The sequence below is a fragment of the Parasteatoda tepidariorum genome, chromosome 8 (genome assembly GCF_982258835.1).
Source record: "Parasteatoda tepidariorum strain Cologne lab strain chromosome 8, Ptep-v5.0, whole genome shotgun sequence".
NCBI lineage: Eukaryota > Metazoa > Arthropoda > Arachnida > Araneae > Theridiidae > Parasteatoda > Parasteatoda tepidariorum.
In genome coordinates this window covers 87,767,482-87,788,940 of record NC_141762.1, presented here as the reverse complement: position 1 = coordinate 87,788,940, position 21,459 = coordinate 87,767,482, and the positions used below count along the sequence as shown (strand labels likewise).

The following is a 21,459-nucleotide window of genomic DNA, read 5'->3' as shown; positions in this document are numbered from 1 at the left end:
TGGAAATTATAACTACACTGAATATTTCTAGCAATTATATTTTATTCAATAGCATGCGCTCTTCTTACATAATAAATTAGATTAAGCTTTCAAGTAAATTGGTTTAATTGTGATAGTTTAACCTTGCGTGCTTACTTTAATTTTGAAACAATGTTGCATTGAAATAATGGAAAACATAATAATTATGATAAGAGGGTAATTAATAGCATTTTTAATGGATACAACAATAAATATGTAATTTTAACACTTCTTGAAAAATTTAATTTTAACAATATCTTCGATTAAGTATGTTTTGGTTATATGAGGTAAGTAAAAAAGTAATAAATTGCGTTTAGGAGGTGAGATCATGATATGGAATGGAAAGTATAGAATCAGTGATTTGTTATGATTGGTTACACATATTTTTTTAAATCTTTTTTAGGTGTTATGCGATTAAACACAGTAAATTATTTAGAATTTAGGAAATATATTAAATAACGCTAAATTCCAGCAAGTAATTTATTTGATTTTTTTTAATTGTTTCGTAGAAAACAGTAAAATAAGTAATGCATTATTTTAATGTTTAGAAAATGAGACTTTTAATTTCCTTCAAAGATTTTTTTACTGCATTTATTACGTAGTCCACACCCAAGAGATCAAGCTAAAGTTATTTTTATCAGATTCACACATCAACACTGTAATAGCCAGTTTCTTTCTTCTAACTATTGAATTGAATTTAGATTCGAATTTTAGTGTCTTAAACCAAGGCACATTAAATGCATTCAAAATTATAAGATTATGTACTATTAACAGTGTTAAAAACAGTAAAATATCTCTAACACCACTCATTTTGTATTATATATACGTTGAACTTAATTTTAGTTTAATAAACTAAAGTGTTTATTCAGTATTCAAAATTCATAATTACGATAATGCAAGTAGCTCGAAATGTGCGTTGAGGGAAAGGAATATAGCTTGAAATACGTATTTAAGAAAATTGATGCTTAACTCGTAATTATACTCATTCATTCATTTGCTTACACGGCAGTTGTCCAGTGTATTTACGAACCAGTTTTAAGACTTTTTAGTGATCATTGCATCTTTCAATTAGATTAAAAACGCTATTGAGCAAGCAACGCAAATAACTATCGACTGGCTTACAATATAAAAGCACAGCTGCGTGTTCTACTGGTATGTTTATTTCTGAATGATTTAATTTAACAAATCATACCTCCATCGCGAGCTAGGGTCAACTGGAGTCCCGGTGGCTCAGGGAAAAGAATGCTTTCCTACCAATTAGGTGACCCCGGTTTGCGATGGCGAGTAGATTCAAATTCCATTCCCGGATTTCATCAACAGCAGTGATGACGTAAAACATCCTCAGTGGTTGACGGTTGATGTAAAATATCCTCAATGGTACTTTTCATCATCACAATATGTTTGTTTCCTTTTTTGAATGTTTTTTTTCATTGCCTCGCCTACTATGTTTGAACACTCAAACTCCCAAATTCTATTTTCTGAGTAACTACTATTGTTAATTTTTAGATTTCACTAAATTCTTTGAGGCCTTCTGGTGTTGCCATGGATCGCCACCAAGCCTACCTTTTTAAATCCTCCTTTTCTTTTGCTGAGGCGTCACGTACGCACACTTAGAGTCTACAGTATTCTCCGGATGCCCCCTGAAGGGGGCGAGACGTGGTTAAGCTTTGATCTTCATTGGTTGATGCTTGACGTAAAATATTCTCAGTGTTTTAGAGCCCATTGACGTCAAGCTTACCATAAGATATCTTGGAGTTCCCATGTCTTCTCAGTTGGGTTCAAACTTTCAACGTGATCAAGTTGAACATAGATAGCTATGAGCTCAAGAATGGTTCGACTGTCCATTACCGTTTATAAAATAAATTATAAAATAATTGACTGGTCAACAAAAATATGCAGATCAAAAGAGGACGAAAACGGGTCCTTAATTTTTTTCTAAAACTACATGAAAATTGCTTACATTTTTTATTTAAATAATCCGCTAGTCCTTAATTTTCCAAAATTAAATAAAACTTTTTGTAAAATCAAAGGTTATGGCTTGCAAATTTATATGTTTTGATATATTTTCAAATATTTTAATAACATTGATTTACATATTTTTATCAATTTAGTTTGGATGAATTCGGGTGCATATAGAAAAAATGAAGAAAAAAACTTCGTTTTTTCCTAATGAAATAGTTGTTTCTAGCATTAAATTAATACAATGATCTCTCTACCCTAAGTTCCCATTATCTGTTTGTCATGTTCTTTAGCAAAGTGTCACTGCAGTAAATTAGCTGAGCACTTACCAAATTAACTGTTTTATTTAGTTAAATACACCGTTTTTAATTAAAAGTTAATTATTTATTTACTTTTATTTTGAAACATAATACTAAAAATGTTGACTCACTTTGTAAAGAAAAAACGAAACACTGAATACGACAGGTGAAACATTATGCTATAATAGTTTTTTTAATGAATATTTTCTTGTGATGGATGGTTTTATTAAATCTTTTTTTCTTTTCTTATGCTTTTTATTTATAGAGGTGTGCGAATTAAATAATGAAACCTCGCAAACTCCATCACAGGGGGCAGGGAACTCAGAATATTATTCCTCCATCTACCGAATATGACTGAATATGGCTGAATAAATAATCCGTCATCTTTTTCATAAATTAGATATATACCTCAGAGGAGTTGCTAACAAAGCAATTAATAATCATACTAGGGAGGGAACACAGAGTATTCCCCCCCTCCCCATACAAATTATTAACGCTGAATAAATAATCTGTCATCTTTTTTCATAAATTAGATATGTACCTCACAGGAGTTGCAAAAAAGCAATTAATGATCATACTATTGTTGAATTATTGTAAACGGTATTAGTATCTGGGCTCCATTGATATTTCTTTGTTCAATTAAAAATGTATTTTTAATGACATAATTAAGCTTCTTTAATTCAACTAAATATTCTTTTTGCATATAACAACAGTTTTTTAACAGAATATTAAATTATTTAATACATTCCTAGATTGTTTTTGAGAAGGTCATAGATTTGCCCTGAAGTTATAGAAAAAATTGTGTTTGAGAAGGTCATAGGTTTGCCCTAAAGTTATAGAAGAAATTGTGTTTGAGAAGGTCATAGATTTGTCCTAAAGTTATAGAAGAAATTATTTTTGAGAAGTTCATAGATTTACCCTAAAGTTATAGAAGAAATTGTTTCTGAGAAGTTCATAGATTTGCCGTAAAGTTATAGAAGAAATTGTGTTTGAGAAGGTCATAGATTTGTTTTAAAGTTATAGAAGAAATTGTGTCTGAGAAGGTCATAGATTTGCCCTAAAGTAGTAAAAGAAATTGGTGTTTACAAAAAGGGTTGTGGAGTTATGAGTCAAAGAAATCCTTGAAGCAGCCGCAGTCGGAAAAAAAAATTTGCTTGATTCGGACGTCGGCTAGTTAAAAGTTAGGTCCTGTTGATTGAAAGAAGAAAGAAAGGTTTAAAGATTTTAAAAATTAGTTTGGGAATAATTTACTTGTTGTTAACAAAAATATTATTGTAATGAATTTGAGAAAATTATTACTTAGCACAATCTTTATTTATAACATTTGATCGTTTTCATTTAACCAAACTAATGAAAAAAAAAAGAGCACGGAAAATCATTAAAGTTATTGAAACATCGAGATTAATCAATAAATTATTTGTCAGTTATCTTTTAATTTATTCATTACCAGGCCAAATTTATTTAGCTAAGTTACTAATTCAACAAAGGAATTAATTAGTTTCATGAGATTTTACTGAACAGTTATTTAGTCAGACGTTTATATTTGTGCTAGCGTGCTGTGAGATATTCTTTTCTTATAATGTTTTTGCATAATTTTGATATTTCGTAAAATATCCAACTGTTAGTATAAAAGAATAAGGTGACTTTTAGGTGCCATAGTGCAAAAAAAATTGGTTCCTTTTGTTTTAAACATACGTAGAAAAAAGATAATATTAACTCACATTTAAACTTTTTCAAATTTTCATCTGATAGTTCAAGTCCCATCACAGTGAACTATTGCCTTTCGAAAAGAAGTGGTGATTTTTAATCTGTGTCCATTTTAATAAAGGTCATATTTGTTAACAATTCAGTCATTGTTGGAGATGGAATCGTTTATTAGCTTGCGTTTTTGTCTTAATTGTTTAAACAATTTTCAAACAAATCATAATTAATTTATTCAGATTTTTAAAAGTTAGAAAAGCTGGTCGGAGTAGAAAAAGAAAACTGCGGAATCTGAGTTTGATGTTCATCGTGGTTCGTCGTGGTAGAGTTTCTCAATGAAATATCAAAAGAGGATGTTTGATTTGTACATCTTGTATCAAATCTGTAATTTAATGTTGGATTTGTGAATACAAGCCTTAAACCTATCAAACATCTCATTAGAAGCTAAAAAATCAATCAAGAAAGTTGGCGCAATTTTGCAAAACTAATGAAAAATCGTTCCGTATTCTAACCAGTGTCTATTAAGTGGGTGTTAAAATTAATTAAAAGAAGTTGAACTGAACTTCTTAGAACATGCTATAAAAAATTGTGGGGTAGTTTATTTGCAAAAATAACTAAGCATAAAAGTAGTTTAAATAAAATTATATTTAAAAACAAAAAAAAAGGTATTTCAATGAAAAACTTCAAAATAATAATCACGACTTTGGTATAAAGTTTTCTATTGTTAGTGAAAAATCAGGTAGCTAGGCAACATTTTTGGCTTTGTTGAAAATTGTCCATTGAAATTTACTACTATTTTAACACAGTTACTAGTAAAAAAGTTTTATAGTAAAATATTGGTACTTATCGGTCAGCTGAGCACAAGGAAATTTAACTATTTCTGATTTTTTAATTAATTAATTAATTTATTTACTTTTGTAAATTTTTTTTTTTACTTTTTCAATTTCAATTTATTTTGGGGACATAGATCCATTTTGTTCAGTTCTTAAATAAGTAGAAAAAAATTGCAAAACGAAAAATGATAAAAAAAAATTAATAAGAATTATTGGTTGAAGTCTACATTCCTTTGGCCTCTTAAAGCTTGCGCTCGTCTTAGAAAAAGGAGCACAAGAAAATATTTTTTACAAAAAATTTTTAATTTCCATAGTGCAAATTTTTTTTAACTAATTCTTTCTGGTTGTTATTATATCATGAAATATTGCAGAACTTTTTCACCAATGGAAACACTTATACGTGACTATGATATTCAGAAAAATTTACACTTCAAAAGTAAAATGTAAGTCGTTACTTGACAGCCAGTAAAATATAATGACCTTTCTAGTGCTGCTTTCTACATCATGCAACGTTTTAAATCTCCCTTTACTCAACGCATCTTTTTTCTCAATCTCTTAACTGTTATAGATTATATTGTTTGCAAACAGAGTAGACCAAAACACTTATTACTTATTTTAACTTATTTGTATTATTTTCTGCATCTCTGAGTTTTTTTCTTTCTTTTATGAGGTTTGGTAACTTTAATTTGAGGTTAATTTAACAGTGTAAACATTCGGAAACTTAATATTATATTATAATCGTAGTTAAACCTATGACACAACTTTGCATTTACGACTGCTAATGTTGTAATGTCTCCGTAACCTTGTAATTTTGATCCCAATCCAGAAGAAAAGGGAACTCCTGGATCAAGTGTAGGAGGAAATTTCTTTTTGATGGATGCGGGTCACATGGAGAGGAAAACCGAGAAAAGCTCCCAAGGTTATCCAGACTGCAAGGGGACTCTAAGCCATGATCTGATTCACTCTTTATAAATGAAATAAAACAGCATAAAAACTTCGTTATTTATAGCAAAAGTTATACCATGGTATAAAAAGGATAAACACTGCAGTGTTTATCCTTTTTTAACTACATATAACTAAAAAATTAAAACAACGCATTCATTTTTAAGGTTTATTTATTGATAACATTAACATGGTATGTATAATACAGATAATTTTTAAATGCAAGCATCATATTTAAAGAAAGATTTTTCTTTATTTTCCAACCTGACTATTCGATGAGGATAATGAATCTAAACGCATTATAAAATAGAGAATTTGCATGTGTGTCTATATACTGGATTGCGGGTATACCTTCGGTACTAAAAGGTGCAACGACGTTTTTTCATAAAATTTGCGAACAAACGAGATATGCCAGTATAATCATGAACAAAAGTTGAGGACCAAATACATTTCAGTTGAAAACGTGTCTAAAATTTGCGAGCCATTAACCTTTCACAAATTAAGACTGAGAAGTACGCCTTTCTTTTGACAAGAGACAACCTCAAGGGTGAAAGCACGTCTTGGCACCAAACTTCACGGATAGATGGTAGCATCGCTCATTCGCGAGGCTACTGCCTCTGTTTAGAAATATATCTGAAAGGCAAGGACATTTTCTCCAGATCACTATTTCTATGGTACTGCTCATCGAGAGACCCTACTACAGGACTTTCGATTCCAAAAATCTTGCGAGCAGGTATATCGCATGTTCTCGGTGTGTCTTAATGGAGTCGAAGTGGAGAGTTCAGTTTTTTACGGAACGGAGTCCGATTCTCTAACAACTAGGCTACCACGGACGAGTTGAAAACTTAATAATGCATAGTAAGTTAAACTTTGTTTTAAAATAGCACAAGACAAAAATGATGATTTCAAAAGTTATGCCGGTACGACCATAAACTCAAGATTATGAGTTTATGTTCACCACAGTAAGGTAGTTCGAAACTGTTGTCGCAAAATGTCACTCAGTGATGGTTTATTTTGGCGAAGGCAAAGTAGAATTTAAAACGGACTATCATGATGTTTACCGTGCTTAAAAATGTTTATTGATAATAATCTGTTCTCTGAAGACAGTTGTTAGCTCCCATAGGTTTCTGGGAGAGGGTGAGTATCTGAGGTTGCTTTGCTCTCACATTAGCAATGCACATTTCTCCCCATTGTTTATCCTTATGTGCACTTTCAAAATACATCTTACAGGACTAGGATCTGCCCTTAGCGAACTCTATACTGCGGTAATAACGCTTCATGGCAAATTCTCTTTCACTTATATAAGTGATTTAAAATTTAAAGAATAGAAAAAGTGACTTCACCTAAATTTTGAGTTAGCCATATAGCTTTGAAGTAGGATTTTTTTTTCTTCAAAATATTAAAATGCAAACAAATTATGGTAGGATAACTCAAAATGGCTCTGGAGAGAATTAATCACGCAGTAATTTGTTTGAAAATGAGTATTTAGAAACCATTGTTCTCAGCATTTGAAGCTTCGTGGTGTACACCTAATTTATATGAACTCACTTTTTTCTAAACTTTAAAATTCCAATGGAGGTGAAACAGAATTTGTCATGAAACATTTCTCTCATAGTATAGTGTCCTTTTAAAGGAAGGGTAGGATTTATTGTCCCAAAATGCTTGAGAGTTCGTTTTAAGATCTGTATTGCCACCCTGGATGATCATTGTGATGACACAATTAGCATTACATATTTATTTTCCATCCTTTTAAATATCTTTCATTACTTAAGCTGATTTTTATTAATAGAATTATATTTAAAATAAATCAAAGACTTAATCTTTTAAAACGAACATAAAATATTTATTCTTCTCTTATAGATCAATGTAACGTATACTTTTTTTTATCTCTTTCTTTTTTTTTTTTTGAAATTTGGATTTTATTAAATAAATATGTAATGTCAATTGTGGCATCACAATCATCTCGCGTATTTAATTCTCCATAAATATTCTTCTCCTGCATAAGTTTTAGATTAACTTACTATCCCAGCTCTAAATATATAATAATTCATAAGTTTTTTTCAATTATATTTTTGTTATTATTGTTGTTGTCACATTTTTCACGTTAAATTTCAATTGATTAGATGATTCAATTGATTCAATATTTATTGAGTTCTCCGTGAAAATGTATTCGTTACTTAACTATAGGACAAGAGAGTAGTTATTAAATAATAATTACATTTTCATTTTATTTTTATTATTTACTGGAAAGAGTATATTTAGTCTGTTTTAGGAAATTCCAGTAAATTAGGCTTTAAGGGAAGAACATGCGGGATTGGTAAAACTAAACTGACGGCACTCATTGGCTCGTAACTCTGGTTCTACCAAAGATTGTATAAGTGTAAAGATGGGAAACTCGCGAAAGTCGTAACAAAATTTGGCACAATGCCAGCGCTTCGTGTACGGCGGAGAAATTTGTCTCCAGGGGCACAATGCAGCGCATGCGCAATATCATCCTTAGTTTTGGAAGGAGAGTTTGGAGAGAGAAGCAGATGAGAAATCAATCAATGGCGGACGTCAATTTGACAATTATCCCTAACAAGTAAGTGCGCTTTGTATAATATATCTTCTGTTGATTTTTTTCTCCTTATTTTCAGTTTTGATAAAGATTCTAATCCTCTTTTTTTCTTTCAATATTTTTCAGTGATTCTTCTGTGCGCAAAGCAAAGAATTATGATAGATGTGCTTACTGCAATGTAAATAGAGCGGGTTATCCAAATTTGAAATTGTTTCGCTTTCCTCAAAATATCGAAATGTAAGTAAATAGTTAAGCATTTCGAAGATTTCGGTAAATTATTTTTCAATGATTGATTATATGAACCTATTAGATAAGATTCACTTAGAATTGTAACTAAATGTGTGACTAATTTATAGTGTCTGACTTAATTTAATTTCATTTGGTTTTTAAATTCTGTATAATTCCATAAGTGCGTTTATCTTTTTTGGTCGGAATTAAATATTTACAAATGAAATTTATGTATATAACTAAGTAAAAATTTAAATGTTTTTCAAGAAATGTGTAAAAGATCTATAAATCTGACATTTTAAATTTTTGAAAGTTCATTACATATATGAAATTATTTAAATAGTGTTAAGTGTAAAAAGTGTTACTTTTTATTCATATAATATTTATAGAGTGGTTTATAGTAGATATCAGGGGGGAGGGGGCGCATGATGCGCCCACTTAAAGCTTGGGGGGGGGAATTTTTACACTAAATAAAACGAATAGTTTGGGGAGGAATTTAGAATTTGCGCAAGAATGCGCCCAAGAGCTTGGGGGGGGGGGCTCTTGGTAGATATATATATTTTATTTATCTGTTAGCTCTAAATGTCCAGTAAACAACAGTACCGTCTTTACTTATAGGCACACAGGGCAATGCCCGGGGACCCCATTTTCTCAGGGGGCTCTAGAGAATCGTACTTTTTTGAAAAATTGCATTAAAAAGAATTTAAGACTAAAAACATTACCTTATATATTATATATTTTTTTTTTATAGAGTATGCATTTTTTTTCTACAAATGGTGATTGCTTATCAAACACCAATATTTGGAGTAGTTTATCACCAAGGAAACTTAAAAAGTCAACCGAAAACTATTTTTCTTATTTTATTATATGAGGATTACAACTGGTTAGCGTATCAATTTTTTTAAACTATGCATAGTTTGAAAGTACTTTATTTGAGTTTTTGTGGTAATCAAAATTAGTTAAAATTATTGCATTATACAGTCCCTGGCCAAATTATTAGACGCACTATAAGATTCTAAGTAGAATTTAATTACTCAGGTGATACTACACAGCTTTATTGTATTTACGCTACTGAAACCGGTTTGTACTTGTTTACGTTTGTGTATCAATTGGTTAAATTAGGCGATATGTAATATAAATTCTACAAAATGTAATAAAAATACAGATTATTTATTGTATCAGGTACTATATATTATAATAATTAGGTCAAATTAATAGACGCGGGCCGGGATAGCCTGGTCGGTAGGACTCTGGGCCTATGTCCAAGAGGTCGTGGGTTCGATCCTCGCCGGCCGAAGACTCCCCGTGTAGTAAATGGTGACTGATGCACGTTAAATCTGTCGAGTCTCAAAGTCCTCCATGTTCCCATAACAAATCAATACCTCTGGGGGTACTGATCCAGGAGTTTCCTTGACTTCTGGATTGGTTCAAAATTACAAGGCTACGGAGTTGAACATTAGTAGTCGTAAACCCATGAAATTGGGTCGGCTGTTCAACGACGGTTATAAAATAAAATAAAATTAATAGACGCACTGTAGTTTTTTAATAATGACATGATTTACACGAGTTTACATACTATACTTTTATAATTAAACATACGCGTTAATTTATTAATATAATGTATTTAATTATAAAAGTATTAATATACATGTTAATACTTTTATAATTAAACTTACAAATGGATTTTGATTCAGGAGATGTTTTATTCACATCCTATTTGAATTTATTTTTTAAGTTTTTCATTTCATTGTTAAACAACTGATACACTAACGTAAAGAAGTGGAAACCAGTTTCAGCTACGTAAAAACAATAAAGCTGTATAGTATTACCTGATAATTATAATTTTACATAGAATCTTGAAGAGCATCTAATAATTTGGCCAGGGACTGTATCTTAAAAATGATGTATGTGAAGTTTTTTAGTTTGTTTTTAAGCATTGCGACACATTATAGGTCTAAAATATTTTTGTGCCCTTGGCTCCTGCATGCTATGAAGATGATACTGCCAGTAAAACATAAATTTAATTGATTTTGTTATTTAATCACCCAATGAATTGTTTCGTTATTAAATTTCCTTTCTAAATATTTTCCTGAAACACTGTCTGCTTTTTTAAAACTATTTAATAAAATATTAATACTTAAGAAAAATAATACATATAATTTATTAATGCCATACATTTTAAGTTCCGTTCTCGAATTAGACAGCATTCTTATGTCATATTAGCACTTTAATCTTACTGTGTGATTTTTTTTTTATATTAGGTGCAAGAAATGATTAGAGGCCAGCAGAATTGTATCGTTACTGAATGTTGATACTGACAGACTGACTACACAACAGATGTAGATTGTGTTCAAGACATTCTAAAATTAAAGATTATGTATCAAAAATAATGCAGACTTGTTCCTAGTGCAGTTCCAATGAACCAATATTGCATCGTTTCAATTTTATGTTATTTTATTTCATGAACTTGCTCAAATATTTATTTATTGTTTAAAATGTATACAATTTTATTTCTGTAATTTTTATTTTATTGAAAAGTATATTCTTAAAATATATAACCAAAAAGAATATTTTTAGATAAGTTTAATAAAGATAAAACAAATTCTGTAACAAGTGTCTTGTTTATTTTTTTAAAACTCTAAGTATATGTATAATTGAAAATTTTTATTTATATATAGCACATTTCTTATACATATACACACATGGAAAAATTAACAAAGCGAAAAAGTTTTTTTTTCAAGGGGAAATAAATTTTACTCAATTTTTTAAAGTTTTAATGAATTTTTATTTTTTAATATAAATTACTTTTGTTAGATAAATATTTACTACTTTACAATAAATTATAATCCTGCTAAATTTGTGAACTGAAAAAAATCTAAAAGCAAAATCGAATCCGATCATAATTAACGGAGAAAATATGGTTGCATTGGGAGAAAATCAAATGATCTGCTCTTGTTCTTCAATCGCTCTTGACGGTGGCTTTCCTGCATTACACCTTCAGCGCCCAAGTTGGGGGAAAGATCCTTACGACTTAACATTGATAGTATAGGAAGTTTCCCTTCTTTACGCGAAGCGTATAAGTTCTTCGGTTCTACTGAATGAATTCAAATGAAACATTTATTTAGAGTTAGTTAGATCACATCGCCTGGTTCTCTATAAAAAAATAATAGTTCGAAGTTTTGACATCAGGTGGCGTTATAACACAGTAAAAAAAGACACAATAAACAGCACTAAAATGTAAAGTTTAGCTGAATAGTTTGTTTATTTACAACATGCAACTGCTCTAAGTGCATACTTCGTTGGTCAGCAATATGCATATTTAATTAACACATGGTTTTAGGAGAATCTCACTATCTATTGGCGAAACTTCAAACTACTTTTTTTTCGAACAGAAGCTCAGTTACAAGATCTAAGTAACATATATGCATAGTGAAGGGTAAGGGAAAATTAACTTACCTTCTCTTGTATTTACATATCTATACATAATAATAAAAGCGGCTGTGTGTGTGTGTGTGTGTGTGTCTGTAATCACAATATATCGCCCCAGAAGCCTCGCCCAGGCACGAAACTCGGCCCATAATTGTGTTTTGACATAATGAAGAAGTATTTTTTTTCTTTTTTAAAAATTTGGATTAGTTATTTAGTTATCAGTCATTTTGTAAGTCTATGCTTTTCGTCTGCTTTTTCGTCTTCAAAGAGCCATATTCAAAAAACTATTAAAAAATGCATATACTTTTCCCCACTCTTATAAATGTATGCTAATGCGAACCTCACAATTGAAATATTAATTTTCGACAACTTAAACCAATGATATACGAAGGAATTAATAATTTAATTGTAAAGTTCGCATTAGTTTACATTTATTAAAGTGGAGAAAAGTTTAACTTCTGTATTAAAAATGTGGCAACATATTCGATACGTAAATAGAACGCTTCGCTTTAATATATTTGTCGCTGTTCATAATTGGGTATAATATAGCCTACGTCACAGGTTGTGTTGTTCCTACTAAATTTAACCCATGAACGGCATTTTCTGCGAGCCTAACTTCAAGCCACAAATAAACAAACGAAGTGTTCGATCGTTTAAATAGCTGCTCGCCAGATTTTATTGCATTATAAAGAAAAGTTATTGAAACTAAATACAACTAAATAAACAACAACAACTAAAACAAATAACAACAACTACTAATAACAATAACTAAATAAACAACAACTAAATTCCATTCGTTTAGCATTGCGTCATATGTTGTTCCTACTAAATCGAAGTAGTTGTGTTTTTTTCATATTAAACCCAATTGTTATAATAAGTTTTTCTTCTTCTTTCCACGCTCTATTTTTTTTTTTTCTTAAGCGAACACGATAATTTTTATAGCGATATTGTAGTACTTTGTACACCTAAAAATTCTTTTCACAACTCTTTAAAAATATTTACTTTATTTTCTTTATATATACAGAGAACAGTCGGCAAAGAATTCGATTAGGTTGAAAAACACTTCGCTAAAAAGGAACGAATTCCAAAAGAAAAAATAGACAACTTAAAGAATAAAAATGCTGATGCTAGCCAATTTTTTGCAAGTTAACTTAGAAAAAAAAACCAAACGTTGTTAAATAACAAACCAAACGATGTTAACAAAATGACGTAGAAAGCGCAACTAGATCAAAATTATACAAGCACAACTAGATCAAATTATAATACCTGAGTGCTTGACGTAACAGATATAGAAATAGAATTTGATACCATAAAAAATTATATAGAAATAGAAATTGATACCATAAAAAATTTATTCGTTTTCGTGTTCTTTTTATGTATTTAGCATTTTAGTTTTTTTTTTCTTAAGCGTTGTAGCTATATAATTTCAAACATCCTCAAGAGCTATAACACATCTGCAGCAGAACTGGATATGAAGACAAAATTGCTGGACAGGAACACTTTAATTGTCCACTAATCTTCAGATTTCCGGCTATGTTTTAAAAAACTTTATTTGTGAAAACCTTTAGCTTGGCGAACAGCTGGGCGCCTTTGGCGGCTAGTACATAATAATAAACGCGGCTGTGTGTGTGTGTGTGTGTGTGTGTGTGTGTCTGTAATCACAATATATCGCCCCAGAAGCCTCGCCCGGGCACGAAACTCGGCCCATAATTGTGTTTTCACATAATGAAGAAGTATTTTTTTTCTTTTTCAAAAATTTTGATTAGTTATTTAGTTATCAGTCATTTTGTAAGTCTATGCTTTTCGTCTGCTTTTTCGTCTTCAAAGAGCCATATTCAATAAATTATTAAAAAATGCATATACTTTTCCCCACTCTTATAAAAGTATGCTAATGCGAACCTCACAATTGAAATATTAATTTTCGACAACTTAAACCAATAATATACGAAGAAATTAATAATTTAATTGTAAAGTTCGCATTAGTTTACATTTATTAAAGTGGAGAAAAGTTTAACTTTCGTATTAAAAATGTGGCAACATATTCGATACGTAAATAGAACGCTTCGCTTTGATATATTTGTCGCTGTTCATAATTGTTATAATAAGTTTTTCTTCTTCTTTCCACGCTCTATTTTTTTTTTCTGAAGCGAAGACGATAATTTTTATAGCGATATTGTAGTACTTTGTACAACTAAAAATTCTTTTCACAACACTTTAAAAATATTTACTTTATTTTCTTTATATATACAGAGAACAGTCGGCAAAGAATTCGATTAGGTTGAAAAACATTTCGCTAAAAAGGAACGAATTCCAAAAGAAAAAATAAACAACTTAAAGAATAAAAATGCTGATGCCAGCCAATTTTTTGAAAGTTAACTTAGAAATAACAAACCAAACGATGTTAAATAACAAACCAAACTATGTTAACAAAATGACGTAGAAAGCGCAACTAGATCAAAATTATACAAGCACAACTAGATCAAATTATAATACCTGAGTGCTTGACGTAACAGATATAGAAATAGAATTTGATACCATAAAAAATTATATAGAAATAGAAATTGATACCATAAAAAATTTATTCGTTTTCGTGTTCTTTTCATGTATTTAGCATTTTAGTTTTTTTTTCTTAAGCGTTGTAGCTATATAATTTCAAACATCCTCAAGAGCTATAATACATTTGCAGCAGAACTGGATATGAAGACAAAATTGCTGGACAGGAACACTTTAATTGTCCACTAATCTTCAGATTTCCTGCTATGTTTTAAAAAACTTTATTTGTGAAAACCTTCAGCGTGGCGGACAGCTGGCCGCCTTAGGCGGCTAGTAGATTAATAAAAATTGACATTCTAGAACTGTATATTTATTTCACATCAGAGAAGAAAAAAACTTAAAACTATAGAAGTTGCCATTCAGTGGTACAATAATAAAATAATAAAAACAAAATAATATAAAAGAATTAATTATAGGTGGCGCTGTATTTTTTTAGCACATATTGACCTCCGCTACCCCAAGTATCGTTTAGGCACATGCAATACAACCTTAGCTAGGAGCCTCAAAGTGCCATAAGTTAAATTTTAGTCACCCTCCATATGACAAAAGTCTTAAATATTGGTGAAATAAAATAAGATTATATTGTATAAATTTTTTTAAGTTAAATTCAATTTCTTCTGAAATTTTCGTTATTGAAAACACTGTTAGAAATTAATATAATTGTTATAAGTGCTAGACTTTATTTATTAGCTTTTAGAGTATATGTAAGTTGTAAGCTAGATTGTAATTTATTTGTTATTGGAGTATATGTAAACTGTAAGCCAGATTGTAATTTATTTGTTATTGGAGTATATGCAAGCTGTAAGTTAGAGTTTGTATCATCGACTGCTATGGTGATATTTTAGAACAAATTTTTTTGTGTTAAAATAAAGTGATATTTTTCCTGTTTCTTTCAAAAATGGAATCAGAATAATTTTATTTTAGTTAAGTAGTAGTTTTTAGTAGAGAACGACAGAATATTGCATATTCAGGTAGAAACTCTTAACAATAATATCAGTTCCTTTCAAGTATTAGCCATCTATTTGAAAATAAGTTGCATTTTACCATAAGCGAAGGGCGAAATATATTTATACAGTTTTGCATTTTGAAGACATTTTAACTCATATTTAATAGATAAATTGTTCTTTTAGTTCTTTTCTTTCTCTTTTTCAGTTTTCTTTATTTTTCAATTTATTTCTTAAATATATGAAAGCCTCCATCATTGATAAAGACGTTGACCAAATGGAAAGTCCCAACCAACAACCAAGAAATCCACCAACATAGCTGAATAATTCAATGCTCTGAAACAACAAAAATATGTATCACACATTAAAATATGTCGTATATAGTTCGTTTTCAGAAAAAAATAGAAAGTACACTATTGATTTCTTCTTAAATTCTTAAATTAATTTTTCATTTATTTCTAAGAGAAATCTTACCGTAAGTCTATTCATATTACAGTCATACACTATTATAGTGGTTCAAATCTTAACACAGTAAAAAATGCGATGTAGTAATTCTTCAAATTTCTTACTGATCAAGAAAGTTGTGTGAAAGAACACTTTATTTTAAGTTGCAACCAAATAGAGCTTTCATATGCAATTTGAAAGGAGTAGTTAAATATAAACACCTCAGAGGGAAAAAGGTACACCAAGCATGCATAAGTTATTTTAGCTTCCAAAAACAATGTTAGCGCACTTTGGATATTGTCAGCAGTTTGTTTTATATCCAATTACGAGTTATTGTGAATTAATTGTTTTCTTTCCCGCTGCTATAGAATATCCTCTGAACAAAAGTTGTGTGTATGTTTAAAAAATATAAAAAATCAATAACAAGTTTTCTACGTGTCTATTTTTATTTTCTTACTTTCTTACTTCTCGAGAGTCACCCCCTTAGGGGCAAACTCTTGTGTCACGGGTATGGCGGTCCCGAGGTCTCAAGCTGGACCTCAGCATTTTCCCCTCTCTCTCTTGCGGAATGAATTTTTTTCATTTCACCAAATATTTACATTGACCTGGTGAATGAATGTTATTTATTACCTTTTAAAACACTTATTATTATTTACACATTAGGTATTTTCACGTATTTATTTGGTTTCTTATAGGGTTTCCTGATCCAACGTTTTGGTGCACATCTTCATCTAAAATGACCAATTTTTTTTCCAAATCCTTCAGACTAACAACGTTGCCTAATTCTGACCAGCTTGTTTGCCGTGTGCTACGTATCGTAAAGGTGAAAAGGAGATCGTGGAGTTACCTGTCTGTATTTTCATAAAAGTGAAGTCCCCAAGGAGGCCATTTTATCTTGGAGTTTTCAGATTGCGGGCTCTTTAGCCCGTGTTTCACTCTAGACGCAAGGAAGGAGGTTAGATCCCTCTCTCTATCAACCGGCAGCTAGGGAATGCTTAGCACCCTTGTAAGGACTGCGTTCTGCATCCGGGGAGTGCCCCTGACCTCTGATAGATTTTATGGATCTACGCCCTCTAGTGTAAATGCGACTTTATAAAACTATTATCAGACCAATTGTGAAACCGGGACAACGATGAAAAATAAGGAAAATGATCTTCTGGTTTTTGAACGAAATGTCCTGAGGAGAATAATAGGACCTGTTAATGATAGAGGCGAATGGAAAAATAGGTCAAACCTAGAAAAGGAGAAAATCATTGAGGGAAAATATATTGTTCTCGTTCTTGAATCCCAGGGCTTCTTATAGCTGGCACGCATAGAGAGGAGAGACGACAACTAAGGAGTGAAAAAGATCCTCAACTGGGAACTATAGGAATAAGGGCCAGAAAGTCGCACAATGAAAGATGAAGGGACGACGTTATTGACGACTTGGAAATAATGAACATCCGTAGGAGGTGGGTGAAGTCAAATCAGGAGGCAGTATCGAAAAGAATTTTGGAACAAGCCAAGGCTCAACAAGCGCTATGGAGATATGGAAGAAGAAGATAGCCCCATCTGTGTAGCAAAAGGCATAAATCTGCAACTCAACTAAGGTTATTCTGGTAAATCCAAATCTGCAACAAAAAAAAAATAGAGGCTCATATTTAATATTTCAATGTGAAGTCTCCCGCCCCACCCTTGGAGATGGGACTGAAAGATATAGTTCAGTATTATGACATAGCTTTTAAAAATATAGAATGTGTATAGTTTCATATTTCAAATTTGAACGCTTTCAAATTTTTTTTTGCACCCTGTACATATATTTAATACCTAAAATAGAAATAAAATTCTTCCTTGTCACTTACCAAATATTTGGGTGAGAGAGAATAAACTAGAATTTTGGTTTCATCAATTATTATTTCTACAGGAATTCTCGCTCGACTGAAAAATAATAATAATAATTAGAAATGAAATAAAGAAAGAATTGTGATTATCTTGACGTTATGCATTTTTCTTCAATCTGCGTTCATTTCCTAACCACGCATGTCCATCCTTTGGTTTGGTATGATTGATCACATTGTATTAGTGCAGTATATATACTAATAAATTCTAATATAATATGCATGTGTATTAATGGGCTGTTAGCGCTGGAGGGTTCATTCGTTCTTAATTTTGGCAATACTGGTGCTTGCGTAAACTAAACTACCGCGATTTGGATTGAAAGCCGGAATCAATTAGCCTTAATCAATTAGCCTGAGCACCACATTTCCCAGCAGCGCAACCACCTGTGGTTATATAGTGTGGGAGGAATTTATTTTATTTTAATTCAGCCGACCCAATTTATGGGTTTACGGCTACTAATGTTAAACTTGGTAGCCATGTAATTTCGAACCCAGTCAAGCAGATAAGGGAACTCTTGGATCAAGTATTAGGAAAAGTTTACCTTCATGTAGGACTTTTGGGTGGAACTAACCTGCATCTGAGTTACGTGGAGAAGAAAATCACAATATTCTCTCACGGATTGTCTGACAGCAAGGGGACTCTAACCCATGATCAGCTTTCCACTGAGCATATTTCAAGTCAGCTCTATGGCGGGGTGCTGGACTCATATCGACCAGCTTTAGCTGGGTTCGAACCCGGTTCGCCTCATTGGAAGGTGAACGGATGGAAATTGGAAGGGAACTCCTGGATCAAGTATTGGGCGAAATTTGCCTTCGTGGAGAACTTTTCGATGAAACTAACCCGCATTTGACTTACACAGAAAACCTTTGCGCTACATGGAGGAATTCACAAAAACCTCCCACGGTTAGCCTAACGGCAAGGGGACTCTAACCCATGATCCGTCAACCACAGAGGATATTTCACGTCAGCACTGTGGTCGGTATAAATCGGATGCGGGATTCGTATCGACCAACCATAGCTGAGACTCGAACCCGGTTCACCTAGCCGGAAGGCGAACGCCCTATCCCTTGAGTCACCGTGGTTCTTGTGAGGAATTTAGTGGATTTTGGAACTCAAGGGCAATATCAAAGTGCTATCCAAGCAGACACTTAATCTTACCCTTACCGCTTAAACCCTTCGCTCGAGATCGTAAGCGTTTTACCCTATACTAAGAAGAGGTCACTGGATAGAAGGGTTTTAGGTTGTCCGGACTTAGACTATTTTAGAATGGTTCTTGTTCGAAAATTCATTTGTCGAGCATGTTATACCAATCTGCATTGATCGCATTGACTCCCCTCCCTGAAATTCTCTTCTCGAAAAATCATATAAGATACATTTTGATTCACCTTAAACTAATAAGCTGTCAGAAAGCGCTAAAAAGAACAAAAATATGTGTTTTACTATTGTAAATAAACTGATGATTTTAAGGTTGTTACTTTTGTAAGAAGGATCATTAATCGCAACAAATATTTTGTATTAACCATATCTGATTTTTTTTAAATGCAACAAATTCAATCTTGTTTTTTTCACACTAATGCGATGCTTAGTTGAAACTGACTGCTTTGCAAAATTATCAGAAAGTTTCTATCCTTCTTTTTTTCCCTTTCTTTTCCTTTTTCCCTTTCTTTTCTTTTTTCCTTTTCTTTTCTTTTTTCCCATTCTTTTCTTTTTTCCCTTTCTTTTCTTTTTTCCCTTTCTTTTCTCTTTTCCTTTTCTTTTCTTTCATTTCTATCAACTGTTTTGATTGGTCAGATTCTCAAGACTTATCTCTAAATAACATAGCATTAAGGCAAAATGGTATGGCTGAGTTTTCCATTGTTCTCGATGCATTTTTTTGGCAGGAAAGTCAGATGACATGATTCCTTTTTCCCACATTAACTTCCCCTTTCCATAAACTTATAAAAAGTCATAAATTATTGTTTATAAAAATATATTTATATCCCTAGCTGAAAGATGAACAGTAAAATTTCTTTTTATTATTATCTTGTACCTTTTCTATTTGGATTCCTTTCTAATTTAAAAATTTAATTATTTTAACGTATATAAAGCCGTTACGCTACATTTTGAGACAAACATATTTAAATCACAGTCTAAACATAGTAGATGTTATACAGTAATTATTGTTTTGTGAAAGTTACATTAATATACTATCACAGTTAAAAGATTAGTTAATTGATTAAGAACTTATCGATTACATTTACAATAAGATACATGCTCAAATAGTATTTAAAAATCAGCCTATTTGATCAGTAAAATAGTTAAAAAGTGACTCTGAATTCATCAAATTTGTAATGGCAATATAACTTTAACTTTAAGTGTTATTTTAAAAATATAATTAGGTACTAAGTACACTTATTAATGTTCTCTAATAGCTCAATTAAATAGGTTAGGGAAGTAGAGTGTTTCTCACAGTTAGTAAAGAGAAAATGATCATTCATACAGATGAGATCAATATAATGTAAGAAAAGAGGGAAAAATGCACATTAAGCTTGAGAAAGCGTTCTATTACGCACATACACTCATCTCTCTCTCTCTCTCTCTCTCTCTCTCTCTCTTGCGATTATTTTTGAATTCAATTCTGAAAAATATTAAAATTAAATTGAAGAATCAACTTACGATGCGTTTTTCATCCTCCCCGCAGTAGACTTCTAGTAAATATTACAAAAAGAAAAAAGCATGATGTAGATTAATTATCTTTCAATTATCTTCATACCAAATGAGTCCAAAAAGTTGGTTAAATTAGTTATCTATAAGTTAACTATAACTAGTTATCTATGAACTACTAGAATGAATAAATGGGTGTCCTTGTTTGGTATGTTTCGAGAAAAAAGTGTCTTCTGTTCGTGTAAACCGAAATTATTGGGAATTTTTCTCTTCTAAAATCGTTGCGCGTGCTGGTGCAAATACCAAAATATTCTGATACCAATTAACGATCCTGCAACAGCATTTGTTTCGGACAATCAATATAGTATGGAGTCAAATTATTGTTGTGATTTCATCATCTATGGTTTCATTTCCTTTTAGAAATGTTTAAATTAGTCTTAAAATTATTTTGTGCTTATGATATCTATTCCTTGAACTTAAACAATCATTGCGCGCGTTACTAAATTTGTCCTATTATTTCATTTTCTCATTCTTGCTCATGTTTATTTACTGTTTCGTTCTTTCGTTTAAAAGAATATTCACCCCTTCATTGGTATCCCTAGCTTGACGTTGCTGGAGGGGCTTGCGTACTCTGACAACCCTGGGAGCTATGCCGGTGGATGTTTAACTACCGGTTGGGTTTCCCAAGCCGGACAGGTCCTCGTGGGTAGGAGCCAGACTAAATGGGATACTACCAAGAGCTAAGTCGGTCCTCTGCCTATTCTTTCAGGCGCTCTGGTCCTTGGGACTAACAGAGGCAGCAATTTTTCCCCATCCATGAATAGTACACCCTATTTGTCTAACGCTGCATCTGAATTCATATGCAGTGGATACCTTCCCACGTCGATCTGGAAGGTAACAAGATTGCGTACACTGTGGCTAAAGCTGGTGCTTGCGAGGCCTCTGTGTCGTCGGCACCCCTCACCTTTTGGGAAATCTTCTCAAAAATAAAACACAGAAACAAGACCATTTAAAATGTCCCCCCAAAGCAC

The 21,459-nt window shown here is 31.6% G+C and overlaps 2 long non-coding RNA genes across 2 annotated transcripts; one reads left to right on the top strand and one right to left on the bottom strand.

The window, feature by feature from the left end:
- The first annotated feature begins 8,128 nt into the window (after positions 1-8,128).
- Positions 8,129-11,084, top strand: LOC147806497 (uncharacterized). The gene is made up of 3 exons (XR_015428562.1): positions 8,129-8,333; positions 8,436-8,546; positions 10,799-11,084. It is a non-coding gene; the product is annotated as an uncharacterized LOC147806497 (long non-coding RNA).
- A 4,225-nt stretch (positions 11,085-15,309) lies between these two features.
- On the bottom strand, positions 15,310-20,466 carry LOC139425575 (uncharacterized). Its single transcript, XR_011636782.2, has 3 exons — positions 20,441-20,466; positions 17,749-17,824; positions 15,310-15,799 (listed from the first exon to the last, which is right to left on the bottom strand). It is a non-coding gene; the product is annotated as an uncharacterized LOC139425575 (long non-coding RNA).
- Positions 20,467-21,459: the final 993 nt, after the last annotated feature.